The sequence below is a fragment of the Camelus ferus genome, unplaced genomic scaffold (assembly GCF_009834535.1).
Source record: "Camelus ferus isolate YT-003-E unplaced genomic scaffold, BCGSAC_Cfer_1.0 contig298, whole genome shotgun sequence".
In the NCBI taxonomy this organism is placed as follows: Eukaryota; Metazoa; Chordata; class Mammalia; order Artiodactyla; family Camelidae; genus Camelus; species Camelus ferus.
This window is the reverse complement of record NW_022588414.1, coordinates 529,436-543,326: the sequence shown is the minus strand read 5'-3', so window position 1 is coordinate 543,326 and position 13,891 is coordinate 529,436. Positions and strand designations below refer to the sequence as shown.

Below are 13,891 nucleotides of genomic sequence, written 5' to 3'. Positions count from 1 at the left end.
GAGGAGTGTGAGTGAATTGGTCGGGCTTAGGAGCTGCCGCTCTCACCAACTTCTTTGAAAGAGATTTTTCTTCCTTTGGGAGGTGAGGTGGGCGGGAGGGAGGAGTGGCCTTACATCTGGCAGCAGGAAAACTGGCTCCTGCGAGGCGGGGATGGGGGAGTAATAGTGGCTACTATCTGCAGCGGATAAAACCTGAACACCTACCTGCTCAGCTGAGCTCTGGAAAGCAAGGAAGAGAAATCTGTCCAAGAATCGCCAACACAAGGGCCACACTAAAAAAAAAAAAAAAAACTTTTTCACATAAGTTCTCACTTACTCTTAAAGCTTCAAAGAATAACTCTGATGTGATCCATCAACGGAGGCACACTCATTTCAGAAAATTACTTTGAAAAATGATCTTTTCGTCCTCTAGAAATAGCACCCATTCTCCACCCAGACACATGGAACTCAACACGTTTTCTGGCATTGTGAGGTGGTCTTCCAGAGGTGAACAAGGGTTTCTATGTCAGTAGACATTTCTTCAGACAGACACCTTTAGCTTTCTAGTTTAATTCAAGTGATGGCTGCAGTGTGTTCATTCCCTAAATTCTCAGATGACACTGTTTCAACATTTACTCAGCACAGGAAAGTTAATGTGAATTGCTCCCACACAAAGGAGGAACGTAACAGGCCAAACACAGGCTGCATCATTGATTATCAGAGCCTTTTCAAGTCTATTCACCATTAAAAAGAAGTGTCGCCTATGATAATGGTGACATGATCATTGATTTTTTTTTTGTTTAATTATCAACGTTTCTGATAAAGAAAATGCTTTGCTCTTTTGTGGTAGAAACTCAAGTGAAAGGAATTCATTTTCTCCTTCTGTTCTTAGGATTTTACTGTGTTATTGTAGCTCCAGCTCCATTTATTCCCTGGAAATTGTCGATGTCCATTTTTACACATCAAAGTAGGAAGTGGTTCACTGTCTTTCAACTGTACTGTACTTAAATCATTCATCTACTGCATCCATAATACCGGAGGTTTGCGAGAGATCCTAGGTTTTCCTCTGAAGGGTGGTCTAAAGTATTGAAGTGAAATTGCTGACTGTTTTGCATTTGAGGGGTGAAGCTTTATCCTCTATGGGCTTTCAATTTGTAGTCCAGTTATCAAGGTACTAGAAGTGCTTCAAATGAATCTTAAACCCTAAATCTTAGCATGAAAGGTAAGGTCAAAAGCCCCCGAAAGGGAAGGAAGTAGGTGCACATCATCATTATTGACTGGTCTAGATTAAACACTGGAGAGGAAGATTTCAATCTGATAACGTCACAGGGCTTCCTGTTTTTCTTTGCTGCTTCTGCTGACAATTTTGTAAGGTAATTAAATTGGCTGATTGAAGTCATGGTGGTCATGGGGCGATAAAGACCATTTGGATTTAATGGAATTTAAAACAACAGAGCACTGAACACAACTCTTACCGAACAAGAATTTTAATGGCCCATTCCGGGTGCTGACTAAATAGAACGCCCTGAACAAGTTTAATCGAAAGGGCAAGGCAGATTAGCACTATATAGTCTTTATGGTTGAAGATTGAGGAATTAAAATCATCCCTTTAAAAGACTCATTAATGCATTATTAAGATTTAATGTAGGTTAAATAAGCTTTCTTTAGACCTTCACCATATACTGTGAACCTAGGTTTAGGACCAAGTTTCAATAAGGAAATGTTTTTTTAAGAGCTGGCTTCATAAATAGAATTATGTATGTCTCTTATTTCAAGAACAAAAGACATTTAGAATTCTTTGAGAGTGTCCAAGGTGTTGAGGACAGGTGTTGATGATGAATCCTTTCTTTTCAGTAACTGAAAAGAACAAATTTGACTTTTCTTTGAAAGTTTTGCTTTTGGTAGTTTTTTCTTATACACAAAGCTTATCTGTACTAGAGAAACTGCAAAGATAATTTTAAAAATGTTCTCCTACAGTTTCAGCAGTGTCATAGGTATTTAACTTAGGCTTTGCACTGTCTTTTTAATCCTGTCTTTGTTTTTCCTTAATGCAACTTCACTCAGGTTACCAGACTTTAGTGCACTCAGGTTCCTTTTGCCCCTGGAAAAGGGCAATTCTTTGCTTTACACTGAGAATACATTTAGCTCCAGTTCCATGGTAAAAATCAAGCCTCAGTCTCTTATGAGATTGTTTCTTCAGACCGCTTCTTGCCTTGTGAAATTGTCTTCTTAAAGTTCTGTTCCTTTGATTATTCTAGAAAAATGTGAGACCCAAGTTTTTATATAAACATCTGCCCAATTTTGATTGTACATAATTTTAAAAAATTGTTTTAAAAATTCTGAGCTGACCAAACCAAAAGCACTCAGCTAAGTGGGAGGTGGCCCAAAGGTCACCAGGTTTCATCCTCCAGCCCACCCCATATTCCCACTCCTCACTGGTCCCCAAACAACTAGGCCTATTTGTCTCTTGCCTCACACTTTTAGGGCCAAATATTTTATATTGTTGTATTTTCGAAGTGACAATAAGCTTAGATAAAACTAATCTGGTATCACTGAGTGGGAGGTTAGAGAAGACCCTTAAAATCTTTCTGCAGGATTTTTCATTTTACATTTTATTTTTGTATTTGAGCTTTGTGGCTTGTCTCCATTTACCACAGCATTCAGATATAGCATTTCCCTATAGATTGATTTGAACCCTTTATTTTCTTAATTAAAAACAAAACCTTCTTTTAATAGAGATGGGTCTCTGGACAGCAGAGCTATATGTGATGTTCTGAAAGGGTCTTGGGAGGTTGTGGCTTTCAGATATTTTCCCCACTGACACACGTAATTCAATCAGCTTTTCTTTTTGGTTTAGCATTTGCCGCCTCCCGTGGCCTTGTTGTAAGACAAGTATATTCAGGAAGGGAGAGCGCATAGTCCCTGGATGGTAAAGTTGGGATGAATATATTAGATCAATCGATTCTGTGACAGAGATGCTCAGCTGTGTAAGAGAATACCAGGTGCCTAAGGGAGTGCTGAGTGATTAGCACTAATGTGATGGGGAGACTGAAAAAAGAGTGAAGTCAAGTGCCGTTTGATACCAAGTCTCTTCTAGATTTACTGCCAGACATCTCAGTGCGTTGTAAATTGATCTTTTTGCTTGTATTAGTCCAAATCTTTGAGCATATGTGATGATTTTAAATAAGACATCAGTGATGTTCTTACATTGACATATCTGCTTCCAATAAAAGGATCTTTAAATGCTTTTCACACCTTTTTTAAATCAACAAGGTACTTTTCCTTCAGTGAAATGAAGCAAGTGTTTGGAAGGTGTCGCCTGTAACTCCCATTTCTGTCTCCAGCTCAGCCTCACTCTGAGTCCTTGACCTATCACAATGGGAATATTGCTCAGCTAAAATGATCAAATAAGCAAAGCAAATATTAAAGCAATGTTCTGCTTCAGTAATCATCATAGGCTTTTGGTTTATTTTATGCTGTCTTTTTAATCCTGATTGTCTTACTAAGAAAAGCTTCTTTCTGTATTGTTTATCATACCTTTAGTGCATTCAGGCCCTACCGTGCCCAAAAGAAGTGAAATGAAAACTCTCTCAAGATGAAGGAAAACTATAGAATCATATAATATCTGAGCCAAAGGGGGCTTTAAAGATCAAATCTAGTATCCTAAGTTTAGAGATGAATTGCTAAGGGCAGTTAAATAGCTTGTTCTGGTCACAGCTTGTTAATGTCAGATTTTAGGCCAAAATATGAACATCCTGACTGCCGGTCAAGTGATGTTTTTCAGTGAATTATGCTGTTTTTCAAGGGTAGCCTCTGACTCTCTATGTTTTGCATCAGTTTTAGGAAGAGTCAGTGATTCTGGTAGCTTCCCCTAGACATTTGCTTCCTCTGTTTCTTCCACCTTTTCTTTCATAGAACATTATTCCATAGATTATTCCCTTTCTTTCTTCATCTCCTTCTTCTGTAGCTCCCCCATTCCCCTCTTTCATGTCTGTGAAGGTCTTCCTTTCCCCAGGGTCCAAAGCTTTGACCACATCCATTTATTCAACAAACAGTAATTGAGTACCTGTTATGTGCTAGGCAGATATAATTCTAAGACCCAGATTCTGACCTCAGGGAGTTTGTAATCCAGTTAAAGAGTAAAGACATATACACATTAAAGTACCGATTGAGAGGCACAGAAAATATATACAATAGTTGTTTAAAGGAGATTATTGTGGGCTTGCATTTTTATAGGAGAGATGAGACTCCGGCTGGGATCTGTAAAAAACTGTGTAATAGGGAAGAAGAGAGGGAAATGTATCATTGACAGAAGACTCAGAACAAGAAAAGGAATTTAGGCAGAAGTTACGAAGGTGACCTTTGGAACAGGGAATAGACTGGCCCTGTTAGAGGATAGATAAGGCCTTGCTTTTCTATAGCTTTAAGATTTAGGTTACAGGGTTTGTACTCTGGTTTGTTGCCCCTCGAAAGCAATTGAACATGGAAGTCTCGGCTTGACTTGGTCTGCAACAAGCAGTCAAGTGGTTTCTCAGTCTGCTGCTTACATTTTATGAAGAACAAGTGGATCTCTTTTTTCTGTGTTGCTGAAATGCAAGCAAAGGACCCATCCTTGTCCTTGATCATTGAAACCTTTAAGAACTTCTTGGTCTTGGATCACAGATACTTCTTAAGAAAAGTTCTGAAGTGAAATAAAGGAATGTCTTTTTAACATATGGCCAGATCAAATGATTAAGCAAGGAAAAGTTTCCAGTTAATCTAAAGGAGAATGCAATTGAAGACAACTTAAAAGTACCATTAGCTTCTTGCAGGGACATAGTATATTGTCTCCAAGGCATTCTCAATGTTTTTTGTCTAATTCCAAGAGATTTCCATTACCTGAAACAATACCTATACATATGTATAATTTCATATAATATAATAAAATTATTTAAAATCAGGATTTAAAATTAAATTAAAATTAAGAACAATTTTAGTAGAATGGGTTTATTGTAACATTTTCTAATTCTACATGAACTCAGGACCCTAGCCCTGTTTGAATTAGAATTTTACTCTTGACTTTGTCACCTAGTGGCTGTAAATTAGGAAAAATAATTAAATCTCATTAAGCCTTGACTTCCATTTCTGTAGAATGGGTGTTACTTTCTAACTTCCAAGGATAATATTTGAATTAATAGGAAAATGTATAGAACTCTGGGCTTATTGGTAGAAAAGGACTTTTGGGACTTTGCTCTATACATACACATCAGAATGGGAGGAGCCTTAAATAATTTAAATTCCTGGTTCCCAAACCTGGAGATCCTGTGGTTTAAAATGTTTCATTTTTTTCACAACTGCATAGTCATAGTATCTTCACTTTTTTTTTTAGAAAACTCTTAAGAAATGCACTTCAAAGAAACAAAACAGAACTCACCCGCAGGTTGAGAATCAATCATTAAGCCAAATAATCCTAAGGAGTTTTTGAATTTAAAATTTGTAATTCCTGTTTATAGTAGTGGGTGCATCAGCTTTCTGGATTGACAGTTGATAGTCAGGACTACGCTATGCAAAACAGTGAGTACATTTTGTAGATAAGGACATTTTGTGACTCGGACGTTTTATCTTTCCTCACAGAACGCAAGCAGTGTTGGGCTCTCGGCATACCACTGAAGGGCTGACTGATTCTTTAAAACCTGAGCAATTAGAATATTCATACTCACATAACCGACCCCATAGCTCAAAGGGACCTTAAACAGGTGTTGTTTTACAAATAATGTCTAAGATGATGAATAGCTGTGGGACCTTTCTCGCTCAACTTCCTACTAAAGGTGCCCCTAAGAGATCATTTTAAAATTTTGTTTTCCCAGAATCTATCAGAAAAGAATTCAGCAGACATCTGCTCTAGTTAAGAAGACCTCCAACTCAGTTGCCATGAATACATGTAAATGGCCCAGAATCTGGGCTGAAAATAGAGTCCAGCCTACGTGGTGTTCATTAGAAACCTCTTGGACTAAACCATGCTCACCTCACCCCCAGTCCACTGCTCTGACTATACTATCATATAGTTAGGTTATTGTTAGGTCATGGTGCCAAGAGTTGAAATCTGGACATTACTTTTGGAATGAAACCATAATGCTCATATGTTTGTTTCAGGTGTACATTGTTAATAATTATATACGCTGCTTTAGTATTAAAACTGATAATATCTTTATCTATCCAAATTATTGGTTGCTAGGTGTTTTCCACATTTATTGCCAATTAGGTAAAACATCAGTTTACTAAGTATATTCGTATAATTTAACGCCATCTGGGAGAATTTATACTGAATTACGTATAGAAGACACCTTATTGATGGTACCATTAATAGCACAGTTATAGATTGGTTAGAGAGTCTAAAGTATTAAAATCATCATAATTACATGCTAATGATAATTTTAAGATAAATATTGAAGAAACTCATTGAATTAACTTTACTATTCCTGGGAAGTTTTCTTATTTGGACTCAACTCTGTTTATTAATATGTGTTTAAATATTGTCAATTATTTCATTAAAATAGTTCCAGGGGGATTTAATGATTGAGAGCATGTAAACATATAATTTCAAAAAAATTGTGTCTGGTGGTGTGCAGTTCTCTGGCAGACATATTATGACAAGTCCTTTTAATATGGCATGAATTTCACAGGTTTTTTTTAAAAAATTATCTTTTTTTATTGAATTATAATTGATTTACAATTTTTTGTCAGTTTCAGATGTACAGCACAGTGATCCAATTATATACAAATATATATTCTTTTTCAAATTCTTTACCATTATAGGTTCTTATAAGATACAGTATAGTTCCCTGTGCCATACAGCAGATCCTTGTTGTTTGTCTGCTTTAGCTATGGTAGTCTGTATCTGTTAATCCCCAGCTCCTAGTTTATCCTTTTCTCCCTTTCATCTGATAGCCGTAAGTTTGTTTTCTATGTGTGTGAGTCAATTTCTGTTTTGTAAATAAATATCATGTGATACAGTTTTAGGTGGAATCTTAAAAAATGATACAAATGAACTTATTTGCAAAATAGAAATAGAGTCACAGTAGGTTTTAATCCCATATATTCATCCAATTTAAAGTCTAGAATTACTGTGCTTTTGTAGTGCATTTGGAAAATATGGAGAAGTCTAAAAGTGTAATAATTGTGCCATTCTACTAAAACCGCTATTATCATTTTGCATCTATTTACTAGCCTTTTAAAGTTAAAACAAAAACATTTTGATTGATTACAAAAGTAATACATAGTTACCGTAGAAAATGGAAAATGTATGAAAATTATGAAAAAAATCACCTATTATCTCACCATTAATGACATTTTGAGATTTATCCTTTACTTTTACTGTCCCTGTTTTTTTTTTAACTTAGTTTTTTTCCACTTAACACGTTATTGTGAACAGTTTTCTGTCATCAAGCACTTTTGTATAACAGTTTTTTAACAGTGACTTTCCACTATATAGATGTTTGTCATTTATTAACCAGTTCTTCTAATATAGGGCCATGAGCTTGGGTTTTTGATTCAAACATACCTGAATCTGACCCGAGCTCTGCTGCCTTTGAGCTGTATGATTGATACATGCTGTGGAATCTTCGTAAGTTTTAGTTTCCTTGCTTGGAAAATGGGAATGACAGTATTATCTACCTTACAGAGTTATTCTTAGAATCAAGAGATGACGCATACATAGTGCTTAGTGAAGTGCCTGGCATATAAGAACCTGTTAACATAATCAATCAGTTACTCAATCATTTAATTAATTTTGCAACACCAAGTACTTGATTTCTGTAATTGGTTCAGGCTCATTTAGATCAGATGCTTCTATATCATATGCTATTTTCATAAGGATGATTGGATCCCATAGGAGTCCTATGAGATTTTTAGGCCAGTGGGGTGCCCTTTAAGACCGTGAAGGGCCAGACAGGTCAACCAGGACCCAATAGGCCTTTAGACAGGTGACATATAAATAGTGGAGTATCTCTCTGCAGTGGTGGGCCTGCCCCCCCACCCCCATACCTGCTTCTGAAACTGAGGACGGCTCTGGCTCTCAGGCACCGGTGATGAGGTTGGACAGGGGAGGAACAGCAGCAGTTTCATAGTCCTCCCTTTACTTTCTGATTTGCTAAGCAAATTCCATGTGCTTTACTTGCTAATCACATTATCATCCCCGATGCTTAATTATTTTCTGTAGAGAAATAGAGTTGTTTGGGGCTTTCAGGAAATTAAACTGAACTTCAAAAGCCACTTCCACATAACAATTAACATTTTGAAATGGGTAATTCCTCAGGGCTTGTTGCTAGGTTTACCCAGTTTTTTCTTTAAAGGGCATACTTTTAAATAGTAGATTTATTTTTTCTATTTATTTAAGATCATATTAAAAAAAAAAACAACTAGGCATGTTAAAGCTTCATAAATTCCCAGTAAAATATATAAAAATGTGTGGCTGGTGCCTTTGAGATAGACTATTGCTGTGATCTCCAGAGTGGGAAATTGGAGATGATCATCCTGGATTCTGTATTTGAGAGGAGCCTACATCACTGGAAGGAGATACCTTTTGGCCTGCTCAGAGGGAAGGAAGTGGTTTCAGTGTTAGTGCAGCAAAAATCTGAGAGTAACTTTGTTTAAGAAGCTGAATTTCCATGTGGCTGGTGGACACTATTCTGTGTACGACCTCAGCACAAATGTTTTCAGTCCCTTTTTAATAAGACAGATTCTAGAGACTCTAAGTATTACCTTCCTGTGCCTTCCTAAACATCCCTTCTCTAGTTACACTGCTGTGCTCTTTTTAACCTTTGGGGTTGCCTTTAAGTTCAGTGTTTTCCCATCTGCCTGCACACAGATACAGCCACAGTGGAATCTTAAATCTTGATCACTCCATCTCCCCCTAAAAAGGTGGAGGTACAGAATTCTCATTTGAAAATTGCCATATATCAGTCTTTGAGAGGAGTTTACAAGTTAGGAGAACCACAGCCCATTGCTAGTAACCTATTACCAGGAGCCTGATTCCAGACTGATCTGGAAAAGGCACAGATTGTGTGGTCAGAAAGATTGAGATTCCAGGGCCAATTCCACCACTTTGAGAGGTGTATAACCTAAGGCACATTACTGGACCTTTGAGTCTCATTTTTCTCATTTAAAAAATAAGGGTAATAACATCTCACTTATATGATTCTTGTGGAGCTTAAATGAAATAAAGTCCTTGCATTTAGCGAGCATCCAAAAACATCCCTTCCTCTTTTGTTATCCTGAAAATTTGAGTGTGGAAGAGCTGCGAAACAGTAGGTTAGCTCTGTCTTCTACAAGAGCCTGTCTGTCAAATGCAGAGTTCTCTGTGTTTATTGACTATTAGTTGCGGCTTCTGTGCAGCTGAGATACAAATTCAGCCCTAGGCTTTTATCCACAGATCTGAGAGGAGGGAGGCAGGCACCTGTAATTACAACGGCAGTGATGGGTTGCATTTGAATTGCATAGTGTGTTAAGGCTTTTCTCAGCTGCTTGGCTTGGGTATTGCTATAGTGATTCTGGGAGTAACAGACAGTATTTTAGCAAGTATTTGTCTTTCTATTATCCATCCTAACATAATCCTAGAATCTCCACAGACACACAAGAGTTCTTTTGTTGCTCTCTGGCAGCAGATAAAAGGGCTTATTTTTATAAAGTGGTCTGTGTAGAGTTTAACAACCCTTTTATGGACTGGGACCAGATTACATATGGAGGGGTGGAGTGAAGATAGTTTTTCCACTGATGTTTGTAAAATTTTAGATTCAAGTTTCCATGAATCAAAATATGAAAGTCTGAGACTCTGAGCACTGCAGTGCTCATCTCTTGTGCCTCATTTCCTTTCTTGTTTCATTTCACGTTTGGTTGGCCCAAAAGGCAGCTGTTCATGTGATCTTTCCAATGAGGGCACGATGGGATGGTTGGGGCTTTCTGAGAGGATGGTACTAGGGCAGGTGAAAGAAGGTGGGAGAGGAGACTCCTTTGTTCGCTTTGCTAATCCCCTTTCATCAATCACTCTGTTCCTCTTTCCTTAAATTCTCATAATGGAAATGTCAATGTTCTCGACATCAAGTGAATGAGAAGTAGCTAATGTAAACAGCATCTGCTAGACGACAGTTATGAAATCTAAAAGAGAATGAGCCCCCAAACCCAGGTTATTTCCCATTTTCTCTCATTTGTTTGAGAGCTCCAATAACAGGGTCACCCTGTCACCCTGACATGCCAAGGAGATTTAAAATCTTTACTGGAAAGTATTGAATGCACTAGTTTTAATGTGGTTGTGTCTGCATGACTTCCCTAGCCTTTAAGAGCAGAGATGAGCCTCAACTAGCTGCACCCAAGATGGGGAGGAAGAAAGCCTCTCATGTCAGTCATATTGTCTTCCCTCTTACTGACCCTGCTCTGACTCACTCCTTCCCCGTGGTGGACAGATACAGCACCTGGTCTTCTCCTGCTTCTTCAAAGTGGGCAGCAAGCCAGCTTTAGCCACTTCTCTGACTTTGTTCTATCACATGATCTGTTCTTCATGCAGGTGTAGGATCTTTTCCCGTCCCCCTTCCACCTTTCCAGGACCCGCTTCCATTTCCTTCTTACTCATAACCACCCTATTCTCAGTGTTTCTCTTTCCTTCTTTGTGCGGCTAGTGGCTTTATTAAATAAATAAAATCTCATTCAGGCCTGTGCAAAGAGGCTGGGGTGGTGGTGGAGGTATGAGGGACCTCTGGTAACAGAGAAGGACAGCTGAGGTCCTGAGATAGTTAGAGATTACACAGCTACAATGACCACATTTTATAAACTCTAAATCAACACCCAGATGTGGCTTGTATGGGTGGATTTATAGGGACTGTGGAATAGTGTGGTTGAGACTGGTACTGTTTTACTGCACGTTGCACAAAAATATAACCCTTGTTTAGTGCTTTGGATTTTTTATGCATGTGCACACACAGTGTTTATTTAATTCCTATAATAAGCCTAAAAAGTTGATGGTATTAATCTTCTTTCACAGGTGAGGAAACAGTCTGAGAAAGGCTAAATAACTTTTCCCAGATGTTCCCAATATTGAGGAGTTTGAAGCGGTTTAGATTTCTGACAGCAAGTCTTCTGATCCTTTCATTTCAACAACTTTTGGTTGAATTTTGCTTCTCTGTAGTTGAGATGTGGGGTTCTCCCAGCACGCTGCTGGACCTAGAGCAGGCGTTGCATGCTGTAACAGGAACATTTTCCTCAGCATGAAGAACCATTGCTCTTCTGAAATAACCCTCAAGCAGCCTTTTCCAATTCTAGTTAACGTCTCACAGAGAGAAAATACATAGGAGAACATGACTTATTCTTATTTCTAGAGTGTGGCCCAATGTTAAGATGGTAATAATGATGGTAAAATTAATAATAATGGTGATGGTTACTCTTTATTGAATATCTGCCACATGTCAGGTACAGTGCAGGTATTTTTCGTGTTTTCTCATTCAGTCCTCACAAGTCCATCACCCCCATTTTAGAGATAAGAAAGTTGAGGCTTCGAGAAAATCAGTGATTTCTCTGGGGCACCAGCCCTAGTAAGTGTCAGGGTGAATTTAAATGCAGGTCTGTCCGGCTCCAGAGCCTGTGTTCTGTAATGCCACATGCACTGATGCTGGCTTCTGGGACAAGCTCAAGAAAGAATATAAATGCCTACATCATATTTCTCCATCTACTCATATATATTAATTCATAAATATGTTAAGTTAAATCATATGAAATTGCTAATATTTAGCCATTTTGGATCAACGTAAATAATTTCATGTGGTTTAATGCAGTGTTTCTCAAAAATGTGGTCTCTGGGCCATGGGCAGCTGTAGCACCTGGGAACTTGTTAGAAATGCAGATTTTCAGATCCCACCCCAGATCTACTGCATCAGGAACTAAGGATGAGGCTCAGCAACCTGATTCTGATACCCACTAACATCTGAGAACCACTGACTAATCTAATCTATTTAATGAGCAATTACTCTGTGTCAGGTGGTGTGTTAGCCACTGGGTTTGCAGCATGAATAGAAATGGACATGGCTTCTGCCATCAAAGAGTTTATACTTTATTGGAAAGGGCAAAGTTTTGAAAAACACAAATATTGAGTTATTCTTTTTAGTATATTTAGGTACTTGTATTATTATTAGAGTTCCTAGATCTCGGCCAGAAGACTGGAGTCTTCAGAGGCAAAATTAGAATGGAAAAGGGTTATCTTCCCATCACATGGGGGCAAGCCCAAGCGAGACGAACAAAGATCCAGGGACCCAGGGACGAGGGTGTGGGAATAGAGGTGGTCCAGTGCTCAGGGTTCAGTGCCATCAAATCCAGACATCTTGGGCCCCTTCTCTGCCCCTTCCCTCGTGCTGCCTCTAGGGGTGGCGCTCTTGCATTTTGAGACCCAACTGGGGGTGGGAGGAGTGCAGGAAGTCCACTTTTCAGCACAAGACAACTAGGAATGTTCAAGGTTCATCCAGCTACTAATCTGCTGCTATCTCTTGCTCTGAGAAGCTTCATTTTGTGGGCAGATGGCAAGGTGTCAGGAAATGCTATATTCCAGAACTTTGTCTCTCTTCAGTAAGCTGTGCAGCATGCCATAGAGGATGGCTCTGCCTTTAGCAGCCTAGAGAGTGGTCTAGGTAATAGTCAGAGAGAAGAGGAGGTGGTAGGGGACAGTGGGCATGAAGAGCAGTGACTGGGACCTTCCCATTGTCTGGGCCTGTCTCGTAGCCTGGGGGGTGTGCTCCTTAATATATGCTCATTAACCCTTTGTCATCCCAAAGAGGGCATTCCTAATACTCTTCCATTTAACAAGGCATGAGTCCTGAAAGTTGAAAGAACATGACTTTGCTGAGCAATATTTGAAGTTATTATCATCCATATTCTTAATTCTTCACTAGCCTACTTTTCATAAATAACACTAAAGTACAGGTAATACAGCTTGAATACATCCCTGCTCATTTTGAAAGCATCCTTGGGCCATTTGTGCCACCAAGTTCCCCAAGAAAAGGGAATAAATATCCACTGAATGTTCTTTTTTTTTTTAAACAAACAAACAAACAAACAAAACCTAGGATTTTAAAGCAATCTCAAGTAAATGAGCATTGAATCTCACTTGGATTCCTTTCATTCCATTGGTGACAACTGAGAAAATACTTTGACCGAAAATTTAATGATGGGATTAGAACCTGAACGTATACAGGGAGAGGGAGGATGCTTTGTGACAATTTAGGTTTTAAATACCAACGGCACTTTTTTTAATGACACTAAAAAAGTTGCTCCTATTATTAATACTTAATTTGAATTAATTCCCAAGTGTAGTTCCATCCTTGTTATAGAAGAAATGATTCACATACACAAATAGCAGCAACTGTGTACTTTAGCAAAGGCAGACTGAATGCAAATCCTGCATTGGGAATGCAGTCCCACCTCTGAGATTTCAGGAGAGGGCTCACATAATCAGCACAGGTTCTTCCCCTACTGATTAAATTATATTTCCTCTGCTTTTACTGGGGGGAGGGGAAATCTAAAGACTGTGAAATCAATGCAAGCTGCTCTTGAATTGTATTATTTGCTTGAAATCAGGATCCAAATTCTTCTTATCACCTGAAAGATAAATCATATTTTCTCCTGGAGTCCTTCAGGAATTCCCAGAGTATGTTCACGTATTACATGAATAATTCATTTTACTCACTACACATTACAGCACTTAACAAAGGCTGCGGCCAGAATCCCCTCCTCGGGGAAGCTAATTTGGAGCATCATTATGGCTCTGATTTCTCAATGTTTAGCACTTTTATGACCTACCTGATGAAGTCCTCCTTTCTTTCTCAGTCCTTTTAGAGAAACACTTCAAGTTTAAAATTCAATCAAGTATGTTCTTGGAAGGAAATGATCCCAGCCTTTC

The 13,891-nt window shown here is 38.5% G+C and overlaps 1 protein-coding gene across 3 annotated transcripts in view; it reads left to right on the top strand.

Moving 5' to 3' along the window:
* Nucleotides 1-13,891, top strand: part of GRIK2 (glutamate ionotropic receptor kainate type subunit 2) — an 896,246-nt gene that overhangs the window by 354,238 nt on the left and 528,117 nt on the right. The gene's annotated exons all lie outside the window — the stretch shown is intronic.